We start from the raw sequence: 16,654 nt of genomic DNA, 5'->3' as shown, positions 1-16,654 counted from the left end.
CTCAAGGCATTTATTAATTATAAGCGGGAAATAGTAACTGTACAGTGAAGAAATATGGCAGACAACACTTTAACCAAATATCCATGTTAACATTACCCAAAATAAGACATATTGGCACCAAGTGCCCTCTGCGATGATGCACTGAGAAGGGTCAAACCCCACTTCTGTGATATTCTTGTTAGGAATGCATAACCTCAGTTGAATCACAAGAAAATATCAGACAAATCCAAACTGAGAGACAGTCTACAAAAGAACTTTCTAGTACTTTTCAAAACTATAAAGGTCATGAAAAACAAAGAAAGATTGAGGAGATGTCATAGATCGAAAGGGTTTAGGAAAGTGTGGCAACAGAACCCCATGTGGAACTCTGTATTGCATTGGACTCCCCCCCACACCTTTGAGAACTATTGGTGAAATTTGAATGAGGTCTGTTGTTTAATTAATAGTATTGTACCAATGTTACTTTCCTGCTTATATAAGGTGTTAACAGCAGGGAAGGCTGAGTGAAGGATATGTGAGAACTCTCTGTACTATTTCTGCAACTTTTCTGTAAGTCTAAAATTATTCCAAGATAGAAAGTTAAAAAAAAGAAGAGCCATAAAGGCAGTGCAGAAGAAAATGCTTCAAAGGGTTCCACAGAGGGCAGAGCCCATTCAGAAAGACTTCATGGCGGAGGTGGCATATTACTGGTGGCATATTAGTGTGCTAGAACTTCCATAACGGAATGCCACAGGCCAGGTGGCTTCCACAACAGAAGTTTATTGCTCCTGGTTCTAGGGGCTGGAAGTCCAAGATCAAAGTGCTGGCAGGGTTGGTTTCTCCCCAGGCCTCTTTCTTTGCCAGCCTTCTCACTGCACTGTCACGTGGCCCTTTCTTTGTGCTTTCTTTCTGATGTCTCTTTCTCCTATATTAGGATTACACTTTATGACCTCATTTAACCATAATTACTTCTTTAAAGGCTGTATCTGCAAATATAGCCACACTGGAAGTTACGGTTTCAAAATATGAATTGTGGAGGAACATAATTTAGTCCAATCATGAAGCCTCTTGAATATAGCAGATCTTAGCAGGACTGGGAGAAACGTGTGGCAGTGATTTACAGAATAGTAAGTAAACTGGTGAATTAGTTAGGGTTTCCCCAGAGAAACAGAACCAACAAGATATGTATAGATAGATAGAAAGAGATTCATTATGAGAGGTTAGCTCACATGATTATGGAAGCTGAACAATATGTAAGCTAGAGGGCCAGGACAGCTGGTGGTGTGGTTCCAGTCCAAACTGGAAGGCCTGAGGACCACAGGAGAAAATAATGTACATTGTAGTCTGAGTCTGAAGGGCTGAGAACCTGGGAATTGATAGTATAAGTCCACATCCAAGGCCAAAGGCCTGAGAGCCAGGAGTACCAATGTCTGAGGGCAGGAGAAGACAGAGTCTCAGTTTAAGGAGAAGGAGTATATTGGCCCTTTTACTGCCTTTTTGCTTTATTTGGCCCCTAAGCAGATTGGATGATGCTCACTCTCACTGGTGAAGGCAATCGTTACGCAGTGTTCTAGTTCAAATGCTTATCTCTTCTACAAACATCCTTATAGACACACCCAGAAATAATGTTTTACCAGTTATGTGGACGTCCCTTGGTCCAGTGAAGCCGATGCATAATATAACCCTCATAAATCCTACCCTTGTCAACCTGGAACCCATACACATATCCTTGCTTAATCTCTAACAATAACAAGATCATAATTCTGCCTTACATGATACAACTATCTTGCATACAACTGAAAATACGCTACTGCTTCCCCAGAAGAGGAGATAAAGTCCTTGAGTGATGTTTACTCTTCTCCTGATATCCCATAACTTAAATACTATGATGTGAAATAATAATACTTAAGTACTGTTAGCCAGTACATCTTATATTACATGATAAGGGAATAAAAGAGGAAAGAAAACAAAGGTATTAGCTTAATGTAAATATACACATCAATATATTTATAACAAAATAAGGAGGAACTACTCATGACAATTATGGTCCTTGTATCTGTAACTGGTTATGTGGTTGTAGCTGGTATTTATAACTACTTCTTTTACTACCCATTTTATATTCCTTTTGCCTTCAGCAAGACTCTGAGCTGGTTGTGGTTTTTTGTTTTTTGTTTTTTTTTAGCAGGTGGCAGGGTAACCCAAACTTTCATTCTTAAAGGGTCTGAGCCATTAATAGTCCTACCTGGACTGGGTTGTTATATTTTCCATTGGCCTTAACCACAGGGCATGGTGATACTAAGAGACACCCTAGTGAAGTCCACACACACTCTTCCTTACCTCCATTGAGGAATAGTAGTCCAATTTCCCCTTGGTAGTCAGAATCAATCACCCCAGCCAACATCATAACTCCTTTCTTTGTCTACAGATTGAGAGGCATGAGGATCCCAAAGTGGCTAGGTGTAAATATTGTCGTCTAGTTCAATGGAATCATTGTTATTTTTCCTAAGGGAAGCATTCCTCCCTTTGGGAAATAAGATCTCTAGGCTAGCAAAGCATAACATCACAGGAACAGAAAGCAAAAAATATTTGCGAATGTGTTGGTGGAGGTGATAGTGAGTGGTGCCACTCTTCTTTTTACCCCTTAATTCCTGGACTCATGAATCCTGGCTATCAGAGAAACAGCACCTTATATTGGATACTGATTCAGAGCATATACAGCTTCTGGAGAACCTTGCACCAGCCCTGCAAGGTATTGCCACATAGCTGGTGCTGTAACTGTGTCTTCAAAAGGCCCTTGCAGTATCTTATCAAGCTGGTTGCTACAAGGTGGTGGGGAACATGGCAAGACCAGTGAATTCCATAAGCATGGGCTCATTGCCACATTTCTTTTGCTAAATGATTTCCTTACTCAGAAGTTATGCTCTGTGAAATACTTGATGTACATGAGATGATGCTGAGGAGCTGATATACTCCAGAGGTAGGACACTGAAGGTGTATGGCTGGCCTTGTGGATCACTCTCAACACGTATAAGACATTCTATAAGTCCACAGATGATAGTTTTGGCAGAAGCCTTGTGTGTAGGAAAAGCAAACCTATATCCAGAGTAAATATCTATTCCAGAAAGAACAAAACTCTGGCCCTTCCATGATGAAAGCAGTCTGGTGTAGTCATCTGCCACCAGGTAGCTGGATGATCACCCTGAGGAGTAGTGCCATATTGGGGAATCAGTGTCAGTTTGCTGCTGCCAGATTGCACTCAGAGGTGGCCGTGGTCAGGTTGGCCATGGTGAGTAGAAGTTCATGTCGCTGGGCCTATGCATAACCTCTATCCCTGCCACCATGGCCACTTTGTTCATGAACCCCTTGGGTGATGACAGGAGTGGCTGGGGAAGGAAGTTGATTGGCATCCACAGAACAGGACATCCTATTTACTTGATTATTAGAATCCTCCCCTGCTGAGGTTGCCCTTGGTGAGCATCCACATGGGACACTAATATCTTCACATATTTTGCCCGTTCAGGGAGGTCTATCCATATACCTCTACCCCAAATTTCTTTGTTATCCATTTTCCAAGCATATCCCTTTTATGTTCCTGACCGTTCAGCCAAACTTTTGGCTACAGCCCATAAATTGGTATATGTTTGCCCATCTGACTATTTTTCCTCCAAACAGAGTAAACAAGCAGGTGCGCTTCCCAAAGTTCTACCCACTGGCAGGATTTTCCCCTCCCATTGTTTTTCAAGGCTATCCCAGACAAGGGCTATAGTGCTGCAGTTGTCCACTTTTGGGTGGTATCTGCATATCATATAGAACCATCTATAAATCAAGCTTGTCTTCTCTAACTCTGTCAATGGATTGTAGGGAGAGAGAAGCCAGTATAGCAGGAATGGGGACCAGGAGTATTTGGGGCACTTCTCCATGTAAGTTACTTGTGCTTTCAGGGCCTCTTGAGCCTGATCACGTATATACCACTTACATTTGATGATGACATCTTGCTGTGCACATCCAACTTTATGGCTTGGTGGGAAAGACAGCACCTAATTCATGATAGGCAGCTTAGATGGCATAGTAACTTGGTGGTCCATGCTCAAGCTTTCAGTCTCTACTAAGGCCTGATAGCAGGTCATGAGCTGTTTCTCAGAAGGAGAGTAGTTATCTGCAGATAAAGGCAGGGCTCTCAAATCCTAAAGACTTGCACTGCAATTCAGCTACACAAGCCTGCCAAAGTCCCTAAATGGTATCTCTGTCTGCCACTGACATTTCAAGCATTATTGAATCTGCTACATCATATGGGCCAAGTGGGAGACCAGCTTGCACAGCAGCTAGACCTATTTCAGGGTCTTCTCTTCTTCTTGGCTGTAGTCAAAACTTTTCAGCTTTTCAGGTCACTCAATAAACGTGCTGGAGTAACATACCCAAGTAAGGAATATGCTGCCTTTAAAATCCAAAGAGTCCCATGAGGCACTGTGCTTCTTTCTTAGTTATAGGAAGGTCCAGGGGATCCAACAAATTATGTTTCACCTAAAGAGGTATATCTGAACATGCCAATACCAGTAGACCCCTTGAAATTTCACTGGGTAGAAGTCCTCTGAATTTTAGTCAGATTTATTTCCCACCCTCTGACACGCAAATATCTCACCAGTAAGTCTAGAGTGGTTGTCACTTGTCACTCATTAGGCCCCATCAGCATATCATCAGTGTAATGGACCAGCGTATCTTGTGGAAGGGAGAGGTGATCAAGATCCGTGTGAACTAAATAATGAGATGATGCTGAGGAGCTGATATACTCCAGAGGTAGGACACTGAAGGTGTATGGCTGGCCTTGTGGATCACTCTCAACTCAGCCTTCTGCCCGCCCAGCAGGTAGGCATGGTTCTTTTTGAATGTTAACACTGTTCATAACACAATTCTTCCTTTGACAATGTTCAACTATTTCATTTAAACACTGGCACTGGGATATGATAGTGGCTCATAGCGTCCCCTGAGTTCATCCGATTTTGTAGCTCATATGATAATTGCTGAGAGAAATAGCACTTTGAGTCACTCAGTTGTATAAGAGCAATGTGTTTTAGAACTTTTTAATCTCCTAAAACAAAGCAAAATTTTTCCTTACAGTTGGAAAAAAGCTTTAGGCTGGAGTAAACCTGACCTAAGGCTCCAAGTTTATAGGCCCAATTTATTCCCCTTGTAAGTTTATGGGACAACTCCATGTGAGTTTCCCCATGGGGTGCAAAATCTTAATCTAGCCAGGTGTTCATGTCTTTTCATGTAATTAAGCAATTATTTTCAGTGGATTAAAATTTTAGAAGGCTTTGAAAAATGTTAGTAAAAATAGCACTCTGCTGTATTTACATTGAGTCTTAATCCTAGTTGTTCAAAGAGTGTTTATCAGTTGAAGATATGGCAAATATTAGCATTTCTGCTTTGTAGGCAGAGAAATTATGTGACGCACTTGAAATGATACTGAAAGTCAAAAGTAGGAGATTTTTTTTTTAACCAGAGCTTTTATTAATTCTGTTTCTTCATTTTCCATTAACATCTTTTCTCTTTTTTTACCTCTCCCATACAAATAAATCCATGTAAGTACTTTGGAGGAATAATATTAAAAAGCTGGTGGTTAAAATTTTTAATTATCTCTGAAAGTGCTGTTTGAGAGTGGTGATTGTTGCTATGGGTTACCAGTTTATTCTGTTATTAGTCAATTACTGTCTTTTTATAGTTCACGCTGTATCTTGCAGCCATATTATTTCTTAAAATTCTATTGACTAAAACATACAATCTAAGTAAAAACAGTATTTTTGTAACAGAGATACAGCTCAAAGTCTAGTCTCCCCTTTTTAAGGGGCCTCATGTGTGTGTATGTGTGTGTATTACCTATCGATTGATTGACCTATCTATCTATCAGTGATCTGTCTGTTGAAATTCTACGGTCTCCACTAAGAGGATATATTGCTGATGTAATGGTCAATTGACTAGGTGAAAACAGAAAGGAGAACCCACCTCTTCCAGGTGTCAACTCTGACTTACTCAGTCTCAGATTCCATGTGATCAGAATTTCCAAGATCTTGTGCAGTGAGAAGTTATCTTAATGTAGAAATTATCTTAATGTACCCTCTCTTGTTGGTCCATCAGATTTAAACAGAGATGAAGTGCTGACTGGTTGTGTGAAATGTTGATTCTGCCCCATTATCAGTAGCAAACAGTGTGCACACATTTGACAAGTATTTAACTGTTATTAAAGAGTCTATGGACACAAACCAGAGTGGTTGCTCCCAGCTGAGGAACAATTTCATGATCTTGGGTGCACATGAAGGAACCTAAATCTCATAAGCTAACATTCACCACTTCACTCACTGTAGAGGGAGAGGGAAAGTTTCCAGTGAGATAGCAGAACTGCTTTGAGAAGAGCTAGAATATAGATGATAGTGGGCAGGATAGACTTCAGGCACCCTTTCTCCCAACTCCAGCTACAATGCTTAGAGATGACAGGAATATGTAGAAAGAGAAAACAAAATGGTCAAGATGAGGCATACATGTCCATGGACCAGAAACAGAATTGCAAACTGTTGAGAGGTATAAAAGCTGTGAGGCTGCCAGGAGTTCATATTTTTTGAGTACAGGAAGAATGAAACTGCACGTAAGGTAGAGTCAAGGGGATCACTTGAAACTAGGGGCATTATGAAGAACGCTATAAAGAGTTACTAATGACAGTTGCCTAGGGCCAGGCTAAACTGGATGCTTGGGAAGGTAGGAGGATCCAGATTAGCTTAAAGGAAGTATGTGAGCAAAGTTATGCATTTATTATTGTCACAGGACAGGAACTCTAAGCCTCTAATGTAAGTTTCTGAACTGGTTTCCCCAGAAGGCTGTGTTGATGGACCCAGAAAACTGCTATATAGGAAGAAGTAAGTGAATTAGAGGGAGGAAGAATACGTACCTCTAAAAATGAGTCTGCAAACCAAAATTACCAAACACATCAAGACTCCAAGCAGATACAATAAGAATTCTCCACGCAGAACACAAAGAGAATTAATAAATTGGAATAATGTATTGATGACTCTACCTAGAACACAGTAGAGAAAAAAAAAGACATGAAACTATATAGCTAGGAGCAAGACCAGATAGTGCTAATTGATGTCTAATGTTTACCTAGAAGAACTAAAAAAAAGTCTGAAAAGGTAATGTCAAACATTTTCTAGAATTATAGAAAACTAAATGGGCTTAAATTATTCTAAAAGTGGATCTGAGGGTCATGAATTTAGCTAGACAAGAAACAGCTGAGCTCTTATGAAACCATGTCTTATCGGGTTACTGAGGTTAAAACTGTCAGAAAGTTTAAAGCTTGTTTTTCAGAGAACTGTTTCCCTCTAATCAGCTATTGTATCTTTTCAGACCCCACTAAGAAACTCACTAGTTGTCACTGCAGAAGCCTTGACTCAAGGTCAACTGATATGGTCCCAACCTATGAACAAGGAAGGCCCTGCATTCCTTACCCAAGATAAGGAGCCCAAGACTCCATTTAGTTTATATAAGCTCTTGGAGCATGCCCATTGCCCCTTCTCCTTGTCCTAAGATAACCTCCCTGACATCAGGGACTGAATTTTGTCTCATTCTGATGTTAAGTTTCCACCTTAAAGTGAACATGGGATATATGGTACATATATGTTTGCTCACTGTGCATACTCCCTCTTTCCTCAAGAATAATGATATGATTCTCTGCCCTTTTCATCAGTATGTATGTTTATAAAAAACTTGTTCTCTTCCCCTTTGGGGAGGCAGATTTGAGGCTTGTCCTCCCATCTCCCCCTTTGGCTGACTCTCAAACTCTTTCCTTGGTACATACCCTATTGACTTTGCTGTGCATCAAACAGATGGACTTGGGTTCTGTTACACTTAGATGAAAAGTATACTTGTGCAATGAATAGGATAAATAAAAATTATTTATACCTACAAATAGTATGGTAAAAGGGAAAATGACATTTATACATAGGTAATGTTGAAGCCTAAGTGAAGAGAAAAGACAGATTATTGCCAAAGTCATAATGATTAAATTGACATTAGATTTCCATCCATAATATGCCAGAAGAAAATGGAGAATAATATTTTTAAAGTCCTGACGCTGAAGCATCATTCCAAATTGAAAGCAAAATAGGTGATGTTTTAGAAAAAGATGATATCGGTTTGCTACCCATTGATTTTTTCTGAAAGAACTACTAAAGGATGTGCTTCAGTAAGGACAGAAGTAAACCTAGAAAGATGCAGGGAGAAAAAGATAATGTGAACTAGCTGTTATAGTTGCAAGAAACTTATCTGGAAGAAAAAAACAGAATTATACTACACAAATGAATTGCTTTTGGGACTGGTTACTATTCAGCTGCATTCAATTATACACTAGCTATCAGAGAAAACTCCTCATTATCTGGTAATTTGGAATGACTTTCAGAAAACTTTCAGAGCCTCTGGTCATTCCTCTCCGAACTCCATTGACTTTCTAGTCCTGAAATTAATTGGGAAGACCCATTTAAAAATGGCTTGCTCATCACTTCTTGCTGAACTTATCTGTTAAGATTGTATATAGTGGATATAAAAAGATTAGCACAGAAATAACTGAAAAAATTGGACATAATTCAATCATGCAGACTACTAGCTTATAGCCCTCAAAATTAAAAATAAGTGAAATCAGTGTGAAAGTAGAAACACACACATAAACACACACAGATGCACACAAAGCAGGCAGAGCATAAAACAGTGGAGAAGAGGCCAAGCAGTTGATCCAGAATGTAGTTAGGTTTAGTTACAGATCACAGAATTAGTTTCTGGAGAATGGGAGAAAAAGGTATTTGCTCCAAGCAAAGTGGTGTTTAGAGATCAAGAAGTCTTGTCACAACACAGTATCAGAATTAAACAAACATTGCTTTGAGCACATCCTATGGTCTGCTTCCTGTGTTAGGTGCTGAGGAGGAATTCAGAGGCATAGAAGATAAAACCTATGGTCTCTAGAGGCCATCAGTGCAGTGGGGAGACAGATATACATAAACAATTTTTCAAGAGTGGTTGGAAAGGGTGTTAAGAGAATATGAGGGAGGAGAACTAAATTCCAATTAGGGGTGATTAAGAAAGCATTTTAGAGGAAATTGGTTTAAATTGGATCTTGGATAATGGGTAAGAATTTTATATCAGGCAATGAGGATAGGCATTCTAAACAAAGATACATAGGTAAGGAGCATGAGGAAAGTAAAGTTCAAAATCCAGCTGACCCTTCCTCCTTAACCTCCTTCCTAGGACAAGGACTCATCTCAGTTGGGGACTTCAGCAAGTGACCAGAAAAGAGTAAAGAGATATATCTGAGCAGAGGAAGAAAGTGGTGACTGGAACATAGACAACTCTTGAAAGAATGGAGGCAGGCAGAAAAATACATATGTATATCTGAAACTCCTTCGTGTGTTTTGAAAATGTTTATAAGTGGTGTCATATTGTACATAACCATTCTGCAACTTTTTTCCCCATTCAACTTTCTTTTTGTGACCTCTACATCTCTCTGGTGCATTCATTTTACCTTTCTGCTTACCCATGTTTCTAATGATGCGCCTTTAGTTTCTATCAGTTTTTCAATATTGCAAACAATGTTACTTGCATTGTAGAAATGTATTCTACCTATCTTTTTATACACCCATGCAAGTTTTTCTAGAGAATATACCTAGAAAGGGAATGGCTGAGTCAGGATGCATTATTTCCAACTTACTAGGTACGGTGTTTTACTCATCTTTATCTCATTATATCCCCCTTCCGCCACTTTTCCCTTTTCTTGCTACTCACATGGTAGGTATTTAAGAGATATTCGTAAATTTTCAAGGTGGACAGAAGACAGAAATTTGCTGGGACCTGAGGATAATGAGGGCTAAAAGAAGATAAGCAAAAGAAGAGAAGAAGAAGTATGTCTGGCTTTGTTAATTGACAGTCATTTGGCATCTAGAACACTGGGCTTCAGTCTGTCAAGGATCCAGTAGAGGAGTGTCAGGGTTAGACTCTCATTGGGAGCTTAGTGAGCGTCCTTGGATTGGGGCCATGATCAATGGAGCATGCATGTTCACACTCCAGCCTGAGTCAAACCTGGCCTCTCCTTGGGCTCTCTGAGTCTTAATCTTCGGGTTAAAAAACGAGGTGAGGTGGCAATAAAAGTAATAATAATTACCTCTGGATATTGTGAAGATTTAACAAGAAAAGCTATGTGAAAGTGCTTCGTATATGTACTTGATTTCTAACTGCTTAAATATGTTCTTATCCTGATCCCATGCCTTTCCTTTTCTAGCTTTTTCAGTGTCGGTCCCATAATCTGTTTCTCAGATGTTATGCTGATAGTCTCCTTAACATCCTCTGGGTGCACTTTTAAGTGTGGGACACAGAATTGATCAACATACTCCAGGATTTGATCAACCATGTAGAGCGGGCCAAAATATCAATTTCCCAGTTTCAAATACTATGTAGTAGTAATGCATTTTAGTACCTGAGCTATTTTGGCAGCCACTCCCAGTGTTGAGTCAAATTGGGTTTTAGAAGAAATCAGCTAAAACTCCCAAGTGTCTTTGACACAACCTGCTGTTAAAACTGGCTTTTGCTATACTACAGTTAGGTACTTCTTTTCTTTTTTTTAATTCTTTAATGTTTATTTAATTTTGAGAGAGAAAGAGAGAGAGAATGCGTGCATGTGTGCTAGTGGGGGAGGGGCAGAGAGAGAGGGAGACAGAGAATCTGAAGCAGGCTCTGCGTTAGCAGTGCAAAAGCCTGAAGTGGGGCTTGAACTCACAAACCATGAGATCAAGACCTGAGCCGAAGTCGGACGCTCAAACACTGAGCCATCAGGCACCCTGGTATTTCTTTAAAAAAATTTTTTTTTAATTTTTTATTTGAGAGAGAGAGAGAGAGAGAGAGAGAGAGAGACAGCACACCAGGGAGGGGCAGAGAGAGAGGGAGACAGAGGATCCAAAGTGGGCTCTGTGATGACAGCGGAGAGCACAACGCAGAGCCTCAACACACGAACTGTGAGATCATGACCTGAGCCAAAGTCAACCGCCTGACCAACTGAGCCATGCAGGCGCCCTCCAGTACTTCTTTTTTTAAACTCAATTGCCATATTTTATAATTTATCCCCATTAAACTTCATTTTATTCAGTTTGGCTTTTCTTGAGTTGTGATTCTGACGCTGGTTTTCAATATGTATATTATTATTATTTTTCTAAACCGAAGTCCTCCAGGGGTGACTGGGTGGCTCAGGTGGTTAAGTGTCTAACTCTTGATTTTGGCTAAGGTCATGATCTCATGGGTTGTGAGTTCCAGCCCCACACAGGGCTCTGTGCTGACAGTGTGGAGCCTGCCTGGAGTTCTCCTCTCTCCTTCTCTCTCTCTCTGCCTCTCCCCCATTCATGCTGTCTCTCTCTCTCAAAATAAATAAACTTTATTATTATTATTGTTAATGTTTATTTATTTTTGAGAGACAGAGGGAGACAGAGTGCAAGTGGGGGAGGGGCAGAGACAGAGAGACACAGAATTTGAGGCAGGCTTCAGGCTCTGAGTTGTCAGCATAGAGCCTGACGCGGGGCTTGAACCCTTGAACCGTGAGATCATGACCTGAGCCTAAGTCAGACACGTAACTGACTGAGCCACCCAGATGGCCCTAAATAATAAACTTAAAAGATAATAAAACACACTCCTCTGGATCACTATGGTTTTGTCACTTAGGGACAAGCATAGAAAGAAGTGACTTCTCTTGTTTTCTTCTTTCCATCTCAGAACATTTCCTCCAGCTCTTCTCTCTTCCTGGAATAGTCCTCCTTCAGATGTCCCCATAGTCAATCCCTTATTTCTGTCAAGACTTCCTTTAGCATTGTCTCCAATTTCACCTTCTGAGTGAAGTTTTCCTGACCACCCTGCTTAATACTGCAGCCCTCAGCTTCTGCTGATATTCCCCACCCCCCCTTTTGTATCACGGCACTCAAAACCATCGGACACAATATATTTTATTTATTAATTATAGTTACCATTTATCCCCTGTTCTGTGAATTCAGGAATCTTTGCTTTGTTTACTAATGGATCCCAAGTTCCTAGAACAGTACTCAACACATTGTAGGCAATCAATAAATATTAGTTGGATAAAATGAATATATTTCAGGCTAGTATTGATTGTGATAAATTAATTTAGATGTTTCTTAAGCCGTATTGATAGTGCCAATGACTCTTGAATTCCCACAATCCATGGATCATCAGCTTTCAGTTTTTGATATTTTGATAATTTGCTGTTTTTCACAGATATTTTGGGGAGAAGCTGATAAAGGCTGAATCAGGGAATGGTAGATTCCATTTTATACCAGACATGTCAGATAGTCTTTAAATGTGATAAATCTCCAACCAAGTCATTGGTAAAAATATTGATTAGGAGAAGCCAAGGAGAGAGAACTGAAGCACAGCTCTTATAATCGCCCTTCGGTCATTTATCTCTACTCTTTTGCACAGTCACTTATTTGGTGGGTGTTTACCTGATAGAACCATCTTTCGTCTTGTATTTCTCTCCATGAACCACAAAGATATGATTAAAGTTGGTAAATACAGGATTCCAGACAAATAACAAAACAATAAATGCTAAAGTATACTGAGCACTTACTATCTGCTGGGCCCTGTACTGAGTTTATTATGCACCATATTTTATTTGATGGGTTTATACCACTTCTTTTCCTTTTTTATAGTGGGTGAGATCATAAAGCTAGTAAGTGATGCAATGAATATTTGACCCCAGACAGTCTGACTCCAGAGTCTAATCACTGACTCTATTACATTGGCTCTTTGACAGATATACGCTGTAGGTGAATGTTTTTCACTCAACAGCCTAATTATTCTGACATCAAATAGTTTTTGGAAGTCTATTATGTGCCAAGATGTGTGCTAGGAAGGAGGAAAACAAATATGAATATGATCTGAATACTCCCTGTAGATGCTAAAAAAGGAAATTTAGAATTATGGAGTACACAACATGAATCTTACATCTATCTTGCGCTGTTATTTTGTTTTTTACTTTGTTGTTGTTGTTGAAAATTAGTAATATCTTTCCTCTTATGCCTATGATACTTGCTTCCAAAAACCTGTTGGCAGCCAATAAGCACAAAAATCCAGGGTAAATACACCTCTCCTCAGAGGTTTCTAAAAAGCAGAAACTGGGGACACTTTCTTGATGGAGCCTGCTTATTTATAGTTCCACATACATGCCAATTGTTTGAACCCTGAAAGGAGCTGTGCTTGAACAGATACCCCTGACCTGCTGCCAAGGTGCAGCTTTGATCTTGTGAGTCTTTTGCTAAGTTCTCATGCGATCTCATCTCACTGCCCCTTAACTGAAAGCAATTTTCATGTTTTATATTTAATCCTTTCGAGGCACTGAGCCAGGTGGTGAATTAATTACTTTTGTAGGTTGAGAAAAGATCCCAACTTTGTTGTTAAATTCAGCTAAAGTTAGAGACTTTTTTTTTGAAGGCTGTATTCATACCATTTAGCTTTTATTTCAATAAAAATATGTCTCAAAGGCAGAGTAGTATGGTTGAATGGCTGATTCTAAATATTTTGGGATAAGGATTGATTTAATCATGGGTAAAACTATGAAGGGCCATTTTTGTTTGTAAACCAGTGTCTTTTTGAGACAATGACAAATTTCAGTGGAGGTGTTATGGCTCTGAGATCTTCTATGGAGGCAGAGGGGAAAAGTCTAGTTTGAAGTTTATAGAACTTTATATATAGACTGTTACTTCAACACCCTGAACAATCTGGAGAGAATACTGTGCTGATAGCATTGCTCTGAGAGGGCAGGGTGGGAGAATTAAGAGAGCTCTGAACTTGAAGTCAGAATAACATAGCTCTAAATATTTCTAGCACTTACTTGAAATGTTATCTTGGCCAAACTGCTTAACATTGCTGAATCTCAGTGTCTTTGCTTATAAAATGGGAATAGTGCAGGGCACCTGGGTGGCTCAGTCGGTTAAGCATCTGACTTCAGCTCAGGTCATGATCTCGTGGTTTGTGGGTTCAAGCCCTGCATTGGGCTCTGTGTTGACAACTCAGAGCCTGGAGCCTGCTTCGGATTCCATATCTTCCTCTTTCTCTGACCCTCCCCCACTTATGCGCGTGCTCTCTCTCTCAAAAATAAATAAACATAAAAACATATTTAAGTGGGAATAATAATACTTCCTCATTATTCTAGGTTCCACTGAAATAAAGTTAATAATCTGTAATGGGGTAGGCATTAAAAAATGCTACAGGTATCTGAGTCTGTAACACTCAAAATACATTACAAATTATTGCGGTTCTTGGTATAGTGAACACTATTGTTGCAGTTGGAGAGGAGGAGAGTATTACTACCCTCCTTCACAAATGGAGAAACCGTATTTTAAATGACCTGAACCTCATTACTCAGAAAGAAGCCGAGAACCCCATCTTCTGACAAATGCCTTCCCTATGAATTCCTGTTCAATAGCAAAGCAATATCATAGTAGAAGGAAAGGCCTCCCTTAAATCAAGCAGAATACATCTTCCTTGAATGATTGAATGCAAACCTTGACTATGTAAGCATTTTCAGAAGAAGGTCATTGTCTATGGAATTAATTTTCATTCTTGGCTCAACAATGCCTGCTGGCCGCCAGAGCTTGGTGAAAACCCCATCTGTTTAGTTAGGGACTAGCCTGACTGATGAGGGATTGACAGGAGTCAGAGGATAAATGCTCACACCTAGGATAAGTTATTTAAGTGTCCTTTTGTTCTGGTTAGAAACTAAGTCTCTGTCTGAGCATACAATATAAAGTAGAAAGGGAAAACTTTCATTTGAGTACAGTTAATAATGAAAATCCTCACCTATCCTATGCATAATAGATGCTTAATGAACTTTGCTAATTTTGTGAATTAAATTTTCTTTTCTTTCTTGAAATTATTCAGATAGTTTTCACTTAATACATATAGGTCTAGTACCCACTAAGTTTTACAACTTTATTTGCTTACCTTTCTGTATTTTTTCACTCTATCTTCACATACATCAGCCAAGCCTTGTTTTGTGTAGTTTTCATTCTAAAAATAATTTATATATAATATTTAGATCAAATTTATGTTTTTAAACTATTCACATTCTACTCCTTGGGATTTTAAAATAAACTATTCCCTATTATCCCCAAGCTCATCTCCCAAGAACTGCTAGAATGTGTGTTGAGCTTATCATTAGTTCATATATGAGTGCATTTCATGTATCACATTGCCCATGTGATTTAATGTATCTTTTATGAATTACTGTTAGAAAGTGATTCCATGACAAAGAGCTAGTTCTGAAAGCAAATTCCAATGTGTAAGGCCAAGAAATCTGGGTTCAACTTAACACATAGCATAAAGAAATTCATATTTTAAATGATAAATATTCCAAAATTTAAATTTACCAAAAAGAAATAATCATTTAAAAAAACATAAAATTACTTGATTTTTTAAATGTTTATTATTTTTTTTTTTGAGAAAGAAAGAGAGAGAGAATGAGCACAAGTTGGAGAGGGGCAGAGAGAGAGGCAGACAGAGGATCTGAAGCGGGCTTTGTGCTAATAGCAGACAGCCTGATTCAGGGCTCCAACTCACAAACCATGAGATCATGACCTGAGCCGAAGTCCAACATTTAACTGACTAAGCCACCCAGGTACCCCTGAAAGTACTTGATTTAAAAAAAAGCCTACAATATACAAACTTAAGTTTGACTATTTAAATTTCATTCACACCTAAATCTATGAGACAATTGCAGTAAACTATGTTGTATTTGATCTCTTTTTAACATGTCAACATCATACGCCAAAAAATAATTAAAGGATACAGTAGAAATTTACCTAACAAGCATTTATTGGTGACCTGTAAAAGTAAAATCTTGCAAAATATTCTTAAGAGAAAAGAAAAGACTCAGGTCCTGCCTTAACAGCAGCTGTCAGTCAAATATGGATGTTCAGACGTGAAGAAAAATTATCTAAATATGAAGTAAAATGTGATAAGTACACAACAAAGTGTTACTGAAGCTCAAGAAAAGAAAGGTTTTTTGTTTGTTTGTTTGTTGCTTTTTTTTTCTTATGGGAAGAAGGGGAGAAGGGGGAGATTAAAGAATTGATAAATTGATGGAGGAGTTGTCTTCTGTGCTGGTCCACCAAGAAAGAAACAGAGTAGGAAAGGTTATCATGAGCCTCTCATTGCCCATTATGTACTTGCCCATCTATCAGTCACCACTCAGCTTACTCCTTTCCCTTAGAGGCCAAACTTCCTTATATTCCCCCAACCCTGCCACACTGTGCCATGCCCTTATATTTTGGCACAGGATTACTTCTTTTCTTGGAACACTCTTTCTCCCCATTATTCCTTGTAAACTCACGCTTCTTTCAAGACTACCTAGAAATCACTCTGCCTCATCCTTCTCTGGTCTCCCAAAGCTTGGTCACTACTTCCTCTCTGCCTTTCTAAATTTTGTACACTCTCTAGTATAGTACTTCGTTTTGACTTGATTTGTTCATCTCTATTGGAAGTTTCAACAAACATGACCTATCTTTATATAACTACTACTTACCATAATGTTTGGCACTGAGAAAATAATACATGTTAATTGAATACATGAGTGGGAGAATGAGTAAAA

Source organism: Panthera tigris, chromosome C1 (assembly GCF_018350195.1).
Source record: "Panthera tigris isolate Pti1 chromosome C1, P.tigris_Pti1_mat1.1, whole genome shotgun sequence".
NCBI classification, from domain to species: Eukaryota; Metazoa; Chordata; class Mammalia; order Carnivora; family Felidae; genus Panthera; species Panthera tigris.
The sequence above is the reverse complement of the archived record's forward strand: the minus strand, read 5'-3'. Positions refer to the sequence as shown.